A 15,588-nucleotide genomic window follows, 5' to 3' on the forward strand; every position below is an offset into this window, starting at 1 on the left:
TCTCGTGCATCAAAACTACTAACACACTCACTCAGCTGCTCTCAAAACTCTTGCCTCTCATGATCTTTCTTCTCATGCCCAGGTGCATATGCACCAATAATTACCCATCTCTCTCCATCCACTTTCACAAGAGCAAGGGAAGGAGTAGCACTACTCCTGAAACAGGAGTTGTGGGAGTATGTGATGGAGTGTAAGAAAATAAACTCTAGATTGATATGGGTAAAACTGAAAGTGGATGGAGAGAGATGGGTGATTATTGGTGCCTATACCTGGGCATGAGAAGAAAGACAATGAGAGGCAAGATTTTTGGGAGCAGCTGAGTGAGTGTTTTTGTAGTTTTGATGCACGACACCAGGTTATAGTGATGGGTGATTTGAATGCAAAGGTGAGTAATGTGGCAGTTGAGGGAATAATTGGTGTATATGGGGTGTTCAATGTTGTAAACGGAAATGGTGAAGAGCTTGTAGATTTGTGTGCTGAAAAAGGACTGGTGATTGGGAATACCTGGTTTAAAAAGAGAGATATACATAAGTATATGTATGTAAGTAGGAGAGATGGCCAGAGAGCGTTATTGGATTACCTGTTAATTGATAGGTGTGCGAAAGAGAGAATTTTGGATGTTAATGTGCTGAGAGGTGCAGCTGGAGGGATGTCTGATTATTATCTTGTGGAGGCGAAGGTGAAGATTTGTAGAGGTTTTTAGAAAAGAAGAGAAAATGTTGGGGTGAAGACGGAATGGTGAGAGTAAGTGAGCTTGGGAAGGAGACTTGTGTGAGGAAGTACTGAGTGCAGAATGGAAAAAGGTAAGAGTAAAGGACGTTAAGGGAGTGGGGGAGGAATATCATTGAATCTTCTATTATTAAATACACAAAGAATTATAATCTTAATATTAGTGGTGGTCTATACAAATATCTTTGTTAATTTTGATTTCAAACTAGTTAGCTTTAATGTTTTCTCACTTTTTTGCAAAAGTTCCAGTTGATGACCTTTTAGAATATTTGTTAGATGTCTTGGATGATATTCATTTACCTGTTTCAAAGTCTGTTTTCATTGAACTGATAGAATTGTCTATAAAAGATTGTGTTTTTCAATTTAATGGAGATTATTATGCTCAAAAATTAATGAAGTTCATGAGACTTACCGTAGGTCAGTTGAAATGTGCTTCGAATTTTATGAAGCAAATCACCTCTGCTAGAAGGGAGCTTTCACATGAGATACGCTTTGCCGCTTCGCGCCACCAGACTTTAAAGAGTACGACCAACCACATGAAAGTAACAACATTTTGTACTGCTAGAAATATGTAAGCCACAAGACGCTACAGAGCATAGGGTGGGAGAGGTGGGCATGTGAAAGCTCCCTTCTAGCAGAGGTGATTTGCTTCATAAAATTCGAAGCACATTTCAACTGACCTACTGTAAGTCTCATGTACTTCATTAATTTTACGTCAGCAAATCACACCTCTGCTAGAGGTCGCTTTCCCATGAGGTTTTGAAGCCATGTGGGTGTCGTACTGTAGACATGCAGAGAGGAGAAATGATACAAGCAGTAACCAACTGCAATATAGTAAGAAATTTACATAGCCATGGACCAGGCGACAAGAGACAACATCTCCTATGCAAACAAAATGAACAGACTATTGAAGGACAGCATCTTGGAAAGGATCGTGATTCGGGACAATCTCCTTGTCATAAAACTTGGCAAAAGTGGCAGCCCTGGACCACCCAGCCCTTGCCATGATGTGTCCAATCGGTAAAGCCATGGCTTTGGCTTTCGATGCAGCTGCAGGCTGAACACTGTCTGCTGAATACTGGCTGGAGTCTATGCCCGACAGAGAAAGCACTGTTCGAATCCACCTTGCAGCAGTGTCCCTCGTTACATGCTTGTGGGGCTTGATAAAACTTAGGAGTAACTTCCCATTCTCCTGATGTGCAGAATTTCTGAACTCCTCTGTCCTAGCAATATACGTTGTCAGAGTTTCACACACACACACAATCTAATGTCAGTAGAATATGCTTTAAAGGTCACAAACCGCACATTGAACTTTGGCCTGCACTGTTTAATAGTTTCCCCTAACCAAACACAAACAGAAGCCTGCCCAAAACTAATATTCTTCAGCAACAAACAATGCAAAGTTTGTATTCTGGCAGCCTGCGTAAGTGCCATCAACATCACAAGCTTCAGTGTTAAATCCTTTAAAGAGAGGGAGGACAAAGGATCCATGGCACGCAGATGCTGTGGCACCTGCTGAACATCCCAAGTTCTTGTATACCTAGGGACAGACAGCTGCAAGTTAAAAACTCCCTTTAACAACCTGGTGACAAGAGGATGGCTGCCTGCACTGCAACCATCCACAGTAATCCCCAGGGAGGAGAGTGCACCCCTGGCAGTGTTGATTGAAGTATAACTAACACCTCTGTGGAAAGTGACAGACAGAAAAGTCACAATATTAGTTACAGTGGGAGCAAAGGGATCGATGTTCTGGCTACCACAAAACTGTAACCACCTATTGATATGTGGCTGGTACTGCCTCGCAGTCGCAGGTCTCCAGGAGGCAAGGATGATGTCCGTACCTGCCTGAGAAATGCCCCTGTCTCACAGACGTTGCCGGATAAGAGGCAAGCCATCAGTCGGGTGTGTCGGAGAATGGGGTGTTCCTCCTCCGTCGATGGGTGACGCAAGACGTGTGCCCCCCTCGGAATCAGCCGTGGTTCCTTGACCAGCAAAGTGAGTAGAGTCCCCATCCAGGGCTGGGACGGCCAGAGAGGCAGTATCATCCACCCCTTCGCTGACTCTGCTCGAATTTTCTGTAGGCACCTGGCAATCAGAGCAAAGGGTGGGAAAAGGTTGAGTAGTTCAAACTGCTACCAGCAGATAGAAAAGGCATCAAAATGTTCTGCATCTGGGTTAGGTTTCCAGGAGCAGAAACGAGTCACTTGAGCATTCAGTCTAGAAGCAAAGAGATCAATGCTCGGAACCCCAAATACTTCAGATAGGGCCCTAAAGAGTTCTTCATTCAATTTCCACTCATGCCTGTCATTGAATGTCTGAGATGCAGTGTCTGCCATGAGATTGACTTTACCTGGTACATGAGAGCAGGTAAGCCAGATATCATTCACTGCATACCACTCCCAAAGGTCACGGCAAATGTCATTACACAGTGAGGACCGTGTGCCGCCCATTGCATTGACATAGGTCACAGCCGTCGTGTTATCACAAAACACCCGAACATGTCGTCCTTTGAGAAGAGATGCAAATGAGCGCACTACCAGGGAGATGGCTTTGAGTTCCTTTGCATTAATGTGCAAGGCAGATTCTGGTAATGACCATCTCCCATTAACTTTTTGTTGATTGAGGTGGCCACCCCAACCTAAATTTAATGCATCAGTATACAGATCCAATTCTGTATCCTTCCGAAAAATCTGTCTGGTTTGCAATGCAATGTGAGATACCCACCAAAGCAAGTCCAATCTCATCTCATGAGTGACCACCATCCACTTGTCAAAGTTACCTTTTGCAACTCTTAACGCAGCAATCTTAGCACATTCTAACCGCCTGTAATGCAGTTTCCCCATCTCTGCTGCTGGAACGGCTGCAACTAATAGCCCAACAACTCTGGCCACATTCCGAATTTTGGCTCTGTCACTATGTAACAATTCCTCACAGCATTGTAGTATCTTGTGTATCCTACGATCAGGTAATGTTACTGTCATAGTCTCAGAATCTATAATGTTCCCCAAATACTCCAAGCGCTTAGTGGGGACCAAGACAGATTTGCGTTCGTTAATACAGAAACCTAACTTCTTCAGCAAGTCAACAGTGGCACGCACACTCTCACAACATCCATCAAAAGTGCATTGACAGATAAGAGTATCATCAATGAAACTCGTGATGATATGTCCCTTCTCTCTAAGGACAGCAAAAACAGGTTTCATTAATTTAGTGAACAGACGGGGACATGTGAATTGATAAATTTTTCCTTGCCACTTGAAACACAGAAAGCGTTGTTGCTCCTCAGCTATCTTAACAGAATAATAGGCGTGCCGCAAATGGACAGAGGCCATGAAGACACCGCTTGGTGGCGTGAAGCGGCAAAGCGTATCTCATGGGAAAGCGACCTCTAGCAGAGGTGTGATTTGCTGACGTAGAATTTGCTATGGCAGTGGATAACCCTCTTTCACCTGTACCAAGTAATCTTTATATGGAATTTTTTGAAACAAAATTACTAAAGGATATCTTACCTTCTAATGCAGTTTGGTTTTGGTATGTAGATGTTCTTTTTGTTTGGCCAATAAATGAAAATTTACATATTTTTCTCCCCTTACTTAACAATTTAGTACCTTCCATCAAATTTTCTGTAGAAAATGAAAATAATGGTATGTTACCATTTTTAGATTGCATGATCCATAGGCAAGGAAACAAGTTTAAGTTTAGCAAGTTTAGCATATAGAAAACCTACCAGTGTATGCTCATATACCCATTATTACTGATCTCAACATGGCAGAGTTGAATTATCATCATTTCAATCTATGTTCCTTTTGGGCATTATATATTTGCAGTGTAGAATATATTGATGATGAGTTTGAGAAGATATATTCTATTGGATCTAAGTTAAAGTACCCAAGATCATTCATTGATAAATCCCTGAAGTTAGCAGAGAAATCATTTTTAGAGTTGAGCCCAAACCTCCCATTGACACCAAGAATCTTTTAGTTCTCCCTTTTAATAATAATTTTACTTTACTTCCCATGTTGCTTAAATCCTTTACTGTAAATGTTGCCTTCAGCAACAATAATACTATAAAGAATATCTTAATCAGAAATTCACCAAAAAATTCTCCTGGGTGCATCTATAAAGTGCCATGTAGAAATTGTGATAAGTTTTATGTTGGGCAGACTGGTAAGGATCTTTCTGTTAGACTTAAGTAAGCAACATAAATATATTATATGAACTGGACGAGAATCAAATGCCTTATTTAATCACGTTAAAATTTATGATCATTGTATTGACTGGAGTAATGCCATCTCAGTTATTAACTCTAGCTCTATTACTACGAGAAATATCATTGAATCTTCTATTATTGAATACACAAATAATTAAAATCTTGATATTGGTGATGGTCTATACAAATTTGATAACTTTATTGTTGATAAGATTTATAAAATGATAAGTTTATGATATGCTCTTTGTCTGTCTTGGACAATCGCACATTTACCAAACGGCATCCAAGCTATGTCTCTTAGTTATATATCAACTGACTGTTATATTTCTCTCTTGTGTTCTCCCCTGATGATGTGATTATACATGAAAGTGCACTTGGGAACTCATTGTGTTTCATTTTCCCTTTGGACTCTTAGAATACTTCCCATGTATTCCCTGCATGTCGTAGAAGGCATCTAAAAGGGAAGGGAGCGGGGGGGATGGAAATCCTTCTTTCTTTTTTTTTGGTTTTTTTTTTCAAAAGGAACAGAGAAGGGGGCCGGGTGAGGATTTTCCCTCTAAGGTGCAGTCGTCTGTTGTTAACGCTACCTCGCTAATGCGGGAAATGGCGAATAGTATGAAACAAAGAAAGATATAGTAAGGGCGAAAGAAGTCTTCCTCAGCATTCCCTGTGTGTCAGAGAAAGGCAATTGAAGGGGGCTGGAGTTGGAGTTTGGAAATCTTCCTTGTCCTTTATATTCTAAAAGATGGAGCCGAAGAATAAGCCAAGGAGGGAGTGCTCATCCTCCTCAAAGGGTCAGGCTGGAATTTTTAAATGTGTGTGGATGTAACCAGTATGAGAAGAGAGGAGAGATAGGTAGTACATTTGTGGATAGAAACCTGGATGATCTGGCTCTGAGTGAAACAAAGATCAAGTTGATGAGGAAGAGTGTTTTGGAAAAGTCTTAGTAGCAAAGTAACATGTTTGTAAGAGGGCCAGAGCTAAGGAAGGAGAAGCACTAATTCTGAAGCAGGGGTTATGGGAGCATGATAAAGGATATAAGGAAGTATATTTTAGACTGATATGGGTTAAAATGAAAGTGAACTACAAACGATGAGTGATTATTCGTGCATATGCATCTGGCCATGAGAAGAAATGTCATGAGAGGCAAGTGTTTATTGAGCAGCTGAATATGTCAGCAGTTTTGATGTACAAGACCAGGTATTAGAGGTGGGTGATTTGAATGTGGAGGACAGTGTTGTGGCCATTGCAGGTATTACTCGGGATCATTGGTATTTATTTATTTATTTATTTATTTTGCTTTGTCGCTGTCTCCCGCATTAGCAAGGTAGCGCAAGGAAACAGACGAAAGAATGGCCCAACCCGCCCACATACACAATGTATATACATACACGTCCCCACGTGCAAATATACATACCCATACATCTCAAAATATACATATATATACACACACAGACATATACATATATACACATGTACATAATTCATACTGTCTGCCTTTATTTGTTCCCATCGCCACCTCGCCGATACATGGAATAACAACCCCCTCCCCCCTTATGTGTGCGAGGTAGCGCTAGGAAAAGACACCAAAGGCCCCATTCGTTCACACTCAGTCTCTAGCTGTCATGTAATAATGCACCGAAACCACAGCTCCCTTTCCACATCCAGGCCCCACACAACTTTCCATGGTTTACCCCAGACGCTTCACATGCCCTGGTTCAATCCATTGATAGCACGTCGACCCCGGTATACCACATCGTTCCAATTCACTCTATTCCTTGCACGCCATTCACCCTCCTGCATGTTCATGCCCGATAACTCAAAATCTTTTTCACTCCATCTTTCCACCTCCAATTTGGTCTCCCACTTCTCCTCGTTCCCTCCACCTCTGACACATATATCCTCTTGGTCAATCTTTCCCCACTCATTCTCTCCATGTGACTAAACCATTTCAAAACCCCCTCTTCCGCTCTCTCAACCAAACTCTTTTTATTTCCACACATCTCTCTTACCCTATTATTACTTACTCGATCAAAGCACCTCACACCACATATTGTCCTCAAACATCTCATTTCCAGCACATCCACCCTCCTGCGCACAACTCTATCCATAGCCCACGCCTTGCAACCATACAACATTGTTGGAACCACTATTCCTTCAATCATACCCATTTTTGCTTTCCGAGATAATGTTCTCGACTTCCAAACATTCTTCAAGGCTCCCAGAATTTTCGCCCCCTCCCGCACCCTATGAATCACTTCCACTTCCATGGTTTCATCCGCTGCCAGATCCACTCCCAGATATCTAAAACACTTTACTTCCTCCAGTTTTTCTCCATTCAAACATACCTCCCAATTGACTTGACCCTCAACCCTACTGTACCTAATAACCTTGCTCTTATTCACATTTACTCTTAACTTTCTTCTTCCACACACTTTACCAAACTCAGTCACCAGCTTCTGCAGTTTCTTACATGAATCAGCCACCAGCGCTGTATCATCAGTGAACAACAACTGACTCACTTCCCAAGCTCTCTCATCTAGAACAGACTGCATACTTGCCCCTCTTTCCAAAACTCTTGCCTTCACCTCCCTAACAACCCCATCCATAAACAAATTAAACAACCATGGAGACATCACACACCCCTGCCGCAAACCTACATTCATTGAGAACCAATCACTTTCCTCTCTTCCTACACATACACATGCCTTACATCCTCGATAAAAACTTTTCACTGCTTCTAACAACTTGCCTCCCACACCATATATTCTTAAAACCTTCCACAGAGCATCTCTATGAACTCTATCATATGCCTTCTCCAGATCCATGAATGCTACATACAAATCCATTTGTTTTTCTAAGTATTTCTCACTTACATTCTTCAAAGCAAACACCTGATCCACACATCCTCTACCACTTCTGAAACCACACTGCTCTTCCCCAATCTTATGCTCTGTACATGCCTTCACCCTCTCAATCAATACCCTCCCATATAATTTACCAGGAATACTCAACAAACTTATACCTCATTGATATTTAGTATTATTTCTAGAAATGATGAACAGCTTGTGGATATTTTTTCATACTTTGTCTCCTTTTCCCATGTTAGTGAGTTAGTGCCAGGAACAGACAAAGAAAGGTCACATCTGCTCATCCATTCTCTAGCTGTCATGTGTGATGCATCAAAATCACAGCTTCCTATCCACATCCAAGCTCCAAAGAACTTTCCATGATTCACTGCAGTTGCTTTATATGCCTTGGTTCAATCCATTGGCAGCACATCAACCCCAGTATACCACATCATACAATTCCAGTGTACTTTATCCTGTGGATTGTGCTGAAAAGGAATGGTGATTTGAAAAATCTAGTTTACATGGGGACATACACAAGAATACGTATGTTGAGCTAAATGTTCAGCAAGCATTTTGGTTTACATATTAACTGACAGGCATGTAAATGGGAGACTTTTGGATGTAAATGTGCTGAAAGGAGCAGCTAGTGGGATGGCTGATCACTGCCTTGTGCAGGCAAGGGTGAAGATTTGAAGAGGTTTTTGGAAAATTGGAAAAGAGGAAAAAATGTTGTCAAGAAGAGGGTGGTAAGAGTAAGTGAGCTTGGAAAAGAGACGTGTGAAGAAATTTGAGAGATTAAGAGTAGAATGGCAAGCAAAAGGTGAGAGTAAATGAAGCAAGGAGTGTGGATGAGGAATGAGAGGTATTTAGTGAAGCAGTGCTGGCATGTGGGGAGATGCTTATGCCATGCAAAAGGTGGGATGTGGTTAGATTAGAAATGGTGGTGAGTGGGGGGGATGAAAAAGTAAAATTGCTAGTGGAAGAGAAAAGAGAGGTGTTTGGTTGGTAGTTACAGGGAAGGAGGGCAAATGATTGGGGAATTTATATGAGAAAGCAACAAGAGGTCAAGAAGAAGGTGCAGAGGTTGAAAGAGAGGATTTGCCTAATAGTAGAGGCACACAAATAGCCTATTTTTAGAGGCAGAAACCAAAATGATACATATTGAAGAGGGAATTAGAATCAGTGTTGCAGTTTAGGGCAACAGAGTCAAGTTTTGAGGTCAGATTGGGAGATTTGATAAGTTGGATTCATTTACACTTGACACTGTCAGGTAAGCATTTAGAGCTAGAACTTCCCAGAAGTTAGAATGGTACTCTGTACACAGACAGATCAATCCTTTGTATAATTGGAGCAACTGTTGACTAGAGTAGCATCTTTGGAATCTGAATAAGACCCGTTGTTTCTCAAAGGAAGACTTAAATGGAGATGTTCCATGGTATATGAAGCTACTGTGAGACTAGTTATATTCATAGTATGTTGCATGGTGGAATTAAAGAAGTTGTGTTGAGTTTTAGAAGGAAAAATAAGAAGAGATTGGACTTTGGAGGTAACAACCCTCACTGTGTCAATGTGTGTCCAAAACTAAATTTGAAATAGTTGTGATGATACCAGACTTATAATATACAAGAAACTTAGAGCGGATTTGAAAGAGATGGAGATTGCAGTGTTGGGTTCTTAGCATATGAGTAAACTTGTTTATTTGTTGGAGAAAGGAAATCATAGATAAAGAGCAAGGAAAGTGTAGGGTACAAGAAAGAACCCTCATGGATATTAAAAGGGATACGTCGATCCATTGAAAATTATGTAGGTAGACTGGTCAAAGAGGAAGCTTGATATGAAGGAGCATAGTGAGAGAAGAACCAGATGAAATGAGCTTGAATATGAGACAGTGATGTCAAATTCTGTCAAAAGCTTTTGAGATGTCAAAGGCTTCAACAAAGGACTCCCTAAGGTTTTTCAGAAAGGATGACTGAGCACTAATAACAAAGGAAGGGTATCATTATTGTATGTTATCTTGTAAAAGCCATAATGATGATCAGAGAGAAACCTATAAGCTTCAAGATGTTTGAGACTATTGCATCACACATCCCATCGAAATCCACCTTTTTAAAGTTATTATAACCCCTAACTTTGAAAGGGTGGATTTTAATGGGTTTTGTGATGCTTTAAAGAGTCTCACCCTTGTTGGTTCATTCTCAAAGGAATTATGGGCCAATTTTAAGCATCAGTATATGCATCAACTTTCATTCCCATGCATAACAGAAACACTAAAACCAACAACAGACCTGCTTGATATTATCCAGAAAATGCAAGAGATCTACAATGTAGAAATAAACTCTGCAAGCTTAAGAAATCAGACAATTACCTAAGTATTGCAACACCATATAATCTTAGGAGAGATGTGAAAAGACTTACTAAGCAAGTCAAGAGAGAGTATTAAGTGAGTATTACAAGAGATAGTGATAGAAATCCTTAAAGATTTTATGAATATATCAATGAGAAGCATACAAGGAGTGGGATAGGACCCTAAGTAAATGAAAATGGGAAACCCATTGTGAATGATAATAGCATAGCAACAACCCTGAGCAAGATTTTTAGTTCTGTTTTTACATTAAGAAGCAGCAACACAAATTTCAGGACAACGATAGATATCACTCACATGTTACCAGAATTTACCTACACAGTTAGAGAAATACTAACATATATTAGTTGATGATTAGTAAAAGTCCAGGTCCCGATTGTTTCTATTCATTAGAAATTAAAAATGTCAAACACAAAATTGCCAAACCATTAACCTATATATCCAATAAAGCTCTCCTTCCAGGGTAGAATAGTCCCACAGGACTGGAGACTGGCAGACATCACTCGTATATTCAGAAAGGGAAGCCATAAAATGCTTGGCAGTTACTGACCTATTAGCCTCATCAACTATATATAAACTTTTGGATTCACTTATTAGAAAAAATATCATAGCCTGCGTAGAACAACACAATCATATCAATAATATGCAGCATGGTTTAAGAAGGCACAAATCATACCATACCAACCACCTTGAATTTTATGAATTATTCAGTAACCATGACAAGACAAAAGCAATAGATGTTATATTTCTGGACTTTCAAAAAGCATTTGACAGAGTCCCTCATGTTAGGCTGATGCATAAAGTCCGTACCTTGGGGATTACTCATTGCACAGGAAACCAGATAGAAGTCTGGTTACAAAAGAAGCAGGGAGTCTGTAATGAATGGTGAATCATCACACTGGTCACCTGTCACTTGTGGGGTTCCCCTGGGATCCATTCTTGAGCCTATACTTTTCATCATTTATATTAATGATACAGATAAAGGATTGAAGAAATTATTGTATCTTTTTGCAGATGACACAAAGATCAGCAATGCCATATTAACTGAAGAAGATAGCTAAGAATACAATAGAAACTTGATAAGATTGTTGAATGGTCTAGAAATTGGCAAATGCCATTTAATGCTAATGAGTGTCAGCTGTTGGAAGTAGGAAACCTCAACAAATTATTCAGTTATAAATTGATGGGACACAAGATAAAGGAAACCATGTGTGATGGGTGTTTGGGTCACTGTCTTCAACAATTTCAATTTCTCCCAGCATTATAATAATGCTTCCAAGAAAGCAAATAGAATGTTAGGATTTATTAACAGAAACTCTATGTACAAAGGCAAGGATGTGATATTGCCACTACACCTTAGTTTAGTGCAGTGTAGTTTTGGACCCCTTGCTTAAGCGAGGATATTCTTAAATTGGAAGAAGTACAGTGAAGAGCAACTAAATGGGTTCCTTTCTTGCATAACAAACCATGTGAGGATAGGTTATGAGAATTTAACTTATTCTTTTTAATTAAGGGCCATCGTTGAGTTAAAGTAATAGAATGCTGGAAAATACTTGAAGGATTCAACAGTGTTGATATTGACAATTTCTTTACAGTAATGCCAGCACTACCAAGAGAAAATGGATGAAGACTTAGAAGTCACTGAGTTAATCTGGATTGTATAAAGTATTTCTTTACCAGCGACATTATTAACACATGGAATGTGTTCCCGAACATGTTGTTTAGAGCATCACTCTTAATATATTGGAAATTAGACTTGATCATCACTTATCACTCTCTGGTATTGAATCATTTTTTTAGTCAATAATTATAATGTATTGGCATGTTATTTACATTCTCAACCAATGATCATTCCTTGGCTCTGCTGTGGTAACATATCAACACTGATTAACCCGTGTATGGATATAGACGTGGTAAATCACCAGGCAGGAGCTTATGACTATCCTCACTATTTTCTTTATAACAAAAAGTGAAGGGATGCATATCGCTGATGACTGAATGCATGCTATATTCATGTTCATTCTACTTTATGACTTTTATGAAGAGAATTCCCTCAGGCATATTAATCCTGAAAAGTACTTTTTTTTTCTACCTGTTTTCCTTTTAATGTGTTGCTGTAGGGAATGGAGGGTGGGGAGAGAGCCTTTACCTTGCTATTCTTTCCTTCTATTGCTTTTAAAGGGAATAATTGGTATGCATAGGGTGTTCTGTGTTGTAAATGATAATGGTGAAGAGCTTTTAGATTTATGTTCTGAAAAAGGAACGGTGATTGGGAATACCTGGTTTAGAAAGAGTATACGTATGTAAGAGTATACATATGTAAGTAGGAGAGATGGCCAGAGAGCGTTATTGGACTATGTGTTAATTGATAGGCGCGCGAAAGAGAGACTTTGGATGTTAATGTGCTGAGAGGTGCAACTGGAGGGATGTCTGATAATTATCTTTTGGAGGTGAAGGTGAAGATTTGTAGAGGTTTTCAGAAAAGAAGAGAGAATGTTGGGGTGAAGAGAGTGGTGAGAGTAAGTGAGCTTGGGAGGGAGACTTGTGTGAGGAGGTACCAGGAGAGACTGAGTACAGAATGGAAAAAGGTGAGAACAAAGGACACAAGGGGAGTGGGGGAGGAATGGGATGTATTTAGGGAAGCAGTGATGGCTTGTGCAAAAGATGCTTGTGGCATGAGAAGCGTGGGAGGTGGGAAGATTAGAAAGGGTGGTGAGTGGTGGGATGAAGGAGTAAGATTATTAGTGAAAGAGAAGAGAGAGGTATTTGAACGATTTTTGCAGGGAAATAATGCAAATGAGTGGGAGATGTATAAAAGAAAGAGGCAGGAGGTCAAGAGAAAGGTGCAAATGGCGAAAAAGAGGGCAAATGAGAGTTGGGGTGAGAGAGTATCATTAAATTTTAGGGAGAATAAAAAGATGTTAGGAAGGAGGTAAATGAAGTGCGTAAGACAAGGGAACAAATGGGAACATCAGTGAAGGGGGCAAATGGGAGGTGATAACAAGTAGTGGTGATGTGAGAAAGAGATGGAGTGAGTATTTTGAAGGTTTGTTGAATATGTTTGATGATAGAGTAGCAGATATAGGGTGTTTTTGTTGAGGTGTGTGCAAAGTGAGAGGGTTAGGGAGAATAATATGGTAAACAGAGAAGAGGTAGTAAAACTTTGCGGAAGATGAAAGCTGGCAAAGTAGTGGGATTGGATGGTATTACAGTAGAATTTATTAAAAAAGGGGGTGACTGTATTGTTGCCTGGTTGGTAAGGTTACTTAATGTTTGTATGACTCATGGTGAGGTGCCTGAGGACTGGTGGAATGCTTGCATAGTGCCATTGTACAAAGGCAAAGGTGATAAGAGTGAGTGCTCAAATTACAGAGGTAAAAGTTTGTTGCGTATTCCTGGGAAATTATATAGGAGGGTATTGATTGAGAGGGTGAAGGCATGTACAGAGCATGAGATTGGGGAAGAGCAGTGTGGTTTCAGAAGTGGTAAAGGATGTGTGGACCAGGTGTTTGTTTTGAAAGATGTATGTGAGAAATACTTGGAAAAGCAAATGGATTTGTATGTAGCATTTATGGATCTGGAGAAGGCATATGATAGAGTTGATAGAGATGCTCTGTGGAAGGTATTAAGAATATATGGTGTGGGAGGTAAGTTGTTAGAGGCAGTGAAAAGTTTTTATCGAGGATGTAAGGCATGTGTACGTGTAGGAAGAGAGGAAAGTGATTGGTTCTCAGTGAATGTTGGTTTGCGGCAAGGGTGCGTGGTCTCCATGGTTGTTTAATTTGTTTATGGATGGGGTTGTTAGGGAGGTGAATGCAAGAGTTTTGGAAAGAGGGGCAAGTATGCAGTCTGTTGGGGATGAGAGAGCTTGGGAAGTGAGTCAGTTGTTGTTCGCTGATGATACAGCGCTGGTAGATGATTCATGTGAGAAACTGCAGAAGCTGGTGACTGAGTTAGGTAAAGTGTGTGAAAGAAGAAAGCTGAGAGTAAATGTGAATAAGAGCAAGGTTATTAGGTAAAGTAGGATTTAGGGTCAAGTCAATTGGGAGGTAAGTTTGAATGGAGAAAAACTGGAGGAAGTGAAGTATTTTAGATGTCTGGGAGTGGATTTGGCAGCGGATGGAACCATGGAAGCGGAAGTGAATCATAGGGTGGGGGAGGGGGCGAAAATTCTGGGAACCTTGAAGAATGTTTGGAAGTCGAGAACATTATCTCAGAAAGCAAAAATGGGTATGTTTGAAGGAATAGTGGTTCCAGCAATGTTATATGGTTGCGAGGCATGGGCTATAGATAGAGTTGTGCGCAGGAGGGTGGATGTGCTGGAAGTGAGATGTTTGAGGACAATATGTGGTTTGAGGTGGTTTGATCGAGTAAGTAATGTAAGGGTAAGAGAGATGTGTGGTAATAAAAAGTGTGGTTGAGAGAGCAGAAGAGGGTGTTTTGAAATGGTTTGTTCACATGGAGAGAATGAGTGAGAAAAGATTGACCAAGAGGATATATGTGTCAGAGGTGGAGGGAACGAGGAGAAGTGGGACACGAAATTGGAGATGGAAAGATGGAGTGAAAAAGATTTTGAGTGATCGGAGCCTGAACATGCAGGAGGGTTAAAGGCATACAAGGAATAGAGTGAATTGGAACGATGTGGTATGCTGGGGTCGACATGCTGTCAATGGATTGAACCAGGGCATGTGAAGCGTCTGGGGTAAACCATGGAAAGTTCTGTGGGGCGTGGATGTGGAAAGGGAGCTGTAGTTTTGGTCCAGTATACATGACAGCTAGAGACTGAGTGTGAATGAAAGTGGCCTTTGTTGCCTTTTTCTAGCACTACCTTGTGCACATGCAGGGGGAGGGGGTTTTCATTTCATGTGTGGCAGGTTGGCGACGGGAATGAATAAGGGCAGACTATGAATTATGTACATTTGTATAGGTATATGTCTCTGTGTGTACATATACATATACGTTGAGATGTATAGGTATGTATATTTGCGTGTGTGGACGTGTATGTATATGCATGTGTATGGGGGTGGGTTGGGCCATTTCTTTCATCTGATTCTTTGCAGTACCCCGCAAACGCGGGATACAGCGACAAAGCAAAATAGATATAATAATTATTTATTTATTTATTTATCATTTATTTTGCTTTGTCGCTGTCTCCCGCGTTTGCGAGGTAGCGCAAGGAAACAGACGAAAGAAATGGCCCAACCCACCCCCATACACATGTATATACACACACGACCACACACGCAAATATACATACCTATACATCTCAATGTACACATATATATACACACACAGACACATACATATATACCCATGCACACAATTCACACTGTCTGCCTTTATTCATTCCCATCGCCACCTCGCCAAACATGGAATACCATCCCCCTCCCCCCTCATGTGTGCGGGGTATCGCTAGGAAAAGACAACAAAGGCCT

General features: G+C 40.6%; 1 protein-coding gene and 1 pseudogene across 1 annotated transcript in view; one reads left to right on the forward strand and one right to left on the reverse strand.

Annotated features, from left to right (window-relative positions):
• LOC139754415 (inositol hexakisphosphate and diphosphoinositol-pentakisphosphate kinase-like) overlaps positions 1–15,588 on the forward strand; it is a 292,669-nt gene that overhangs the window by 244,106 nt on the left and 32,975 nt on the right. The window lies entirely within an intron of this gene.
• On the reverse strand, positions 436–3,179 carry LOC139754827 (uncharacterized; annotated as a pseudogene).

This window comes from Panulirus ornatus, chromosome 17, assembly GCF_036320965.1.
Source record: "Panulirus ornatus isolate Po-2019 chromosome 17, ASM3632096v1, whole genome shotgun sequence".
Lineage (NCBI taxonomy): Eukaryota > Metazoa > Arthropoda > Malacostraca > Decapoda > Palinuridae > Panulirus > Panulirus ornatus.